The following is a 2,455-nucleotide window of genomic DNA, read 5'->3' as shown; positions in this document are numbered from 1 at the left end:
CTCCGAAAGGAGCCACGTTGGCGATCCACGTGGGTGCGATCCGACGGCCCAGATCAATCGCGCGATCGGACGGCCCAGATTCAATAAAAAACGAACGGCCCAGATTAAAACGAAATGAACGGCTGTGATCAAAAGGCAAGGGGCTATAAATAGAACCCCCACACCAGACCAAAAACCCTAGCCGCCAGCCGCTCGCCGGAGAAGACGAACCAGAGGCCGACCGCCGCCACCCGCCGCCACTCGCCGCCGCACCGGGGAAATTTCCGACCGCCGATCGAGGTAAATTTCATACCCCCGACTCGATTTTCCCCGCTGATTCCTCCTATGGCCAAATCGAGGCCGAAATCCCGGCCAAACGGCCGGAATACGCGGCCGAAGTCCAGCGGCGCCGCCGCGCCCCCTCTCGGTTTTTGCCTCCGGCAAGGCCCTTCCCGGCCTCCGTTCGATGCAATTTTTATATCACCGTGATCACCATTCTTTTCTCTACAGGTTGACCGGAGCTGAATCACCAAAACACGAACCTCGCCGGAGAGCCGCTGCACCCGAGAGCGCCGCCGCCGGTAAGCTCCGTTTTTCCGTGATTTTTTGGCCCCCCGAGGGCCCTAGGGTTGTTTTCTGACAAGGACCAATGCGAGCGTGGCCGAATTCGGCCGAAAACGGCCGGAAACAGCCAACCCGAGGCGACTCGCCGCCGCCAGAGGCGGCGCCGTCGCCGGAGCACGGCAGAGCCGCCGTGCCGGAGTTGCGATTTGGTCCGAAAGGGGCCCTGGGCCTAATTTGGATTTTTTTGGAACACGTGCAGGTACTGTTAGTGTGTTTCAGTTCCCCGGGAAAAAATTCAGTGAAAATTAGGGACGGCCTGCAGGCGCACTGTGAATCGTATTCGGATCCCGAAAACAAGTAAGGACCCCTCACCCTATTTCCTATCACGGTATTAAAGTTCAAAATGATAAAACGGTATTTCTTGAATTAACGAATGTGTGAAATTGCTTAAGGTTGCTAATGGAGCCCGAGTCCAGTGTGATTGATGATTTACTGTTATTTGGCCTGTTTTACAGCTTTAAATGCATTATGAGGTTTGATGTGTTCATTTTATAGTTTCGAGTGCATATATTACTGTTTTATTAATTATGGGTTGAATGACTGAAGAACTGATACTGTATGTTGTCTGTTCGGCATGAATTACGATTTGCTTGTTTAAATGTGAATTGATGATGCTTATTGAGGAAAAAGGGAAATGAAACATTGTATAGACTGATAATTGTATGATGGGGTCAGCCTGACTAGATATCCTGGGAGATGGTGGACGGACCGGGTCCGTAGGGAAACCTACCGGGATTGTGGTCTCACATGCCGGACGGGGTATGGAGATCTTATGGTTTTGGCGCCCATACCGGACGGGGTATGGGGACGGCCCGTTTCACCCTCATACCGGACGGGGTATTGAGGTTTATGGTTTTGGCGCCCATACCGGACGGGGTATGGGGACGGCCCGTTTCACCCTCATACCGGACGGGGTATTGAGGTTTATGGTTTTGGCGCCCATACCGGACGGGGTATGGGGACGGCCCTGAAAACTGATTATGAATGTTAAAGGTTAACGGGTAGCGGGACCCCTAGGGACCCCCATGGATACTAGTAGGCTGGTAAATGAGAAAAGAATATGTTGTATAATGATTGAATTACAAAAGGCGTGATAAGTGCTATGTTTTACAGCTTATATTATTCCATGATTGTGATAATGTTATTATTTTTCTTATATTGTTTTCATAAATTCCACCGAGGTAAGTGGATGGTAAAGGTTTTCATGTTAATAAACGAGTTTATTGTAAATTATGCTCCATTGGTCTTTTTGTGTTTTTCTACCCACCTTTACCTTCGTGACGGTGAGATATTGTGATGTTCTTACTGGGCTAGTGTAGCTCACTCCTTATTTAACCATTTCAGATCAGGAAGACATGGTTCCCGAGCCCGTTCCGCAGGAGGACGACGAAGGGGATACCTAGAGACTCTGTAGTCATACTCATAGTTTTATTTTCGAGTTTCTCTCTTAGTTAGTTTAATCTTTTATATTTTAAGTACGTTTCTGGTTTTTCGTGTAAGGGATGTTAACTGAAATTTTGATCTCGCTTCCGCATTTGATATATTCAAATACTCATTTCATTTTAATATTTCCGGGGCCGTTACATTATAAATGATGTAAATGTGATAAAATATGTATAAAACATAGTTAACAAAGTAAGAATATAAAGGAAACGCAAAGTAGAAACATAATATATGAAATTGAAACAAAAATAAATAGTCAAAATCAAAGTTTAGATGTTCTATTTAATTTTTGTTCTTGATAAGAGTTACTAAGTTATCACATCTCTAATAAAAAAATAATTTTAAATTATTTAAGAATTTAAAAATGAAAAAAATTGTCATTGATCATGTTAAAAGTAGGTTACATGTT

Source organism: Carica papaya, chromosome 1 (assembly GCF_054855325.1).
Source record: "Carica papaya isolate Zhongbai chromosome 1, ASM5485532v1, whole genome shotgun sequence".
Lineage (NCBI taxonomy): Eukaryota > Viridiplantae > Streptophyta > Magnoliopsida > Brassicales > Caricaceae > Carica > Carica papaya.
This window is presented reverse-complemented; position numbering follows the sequence as displayed.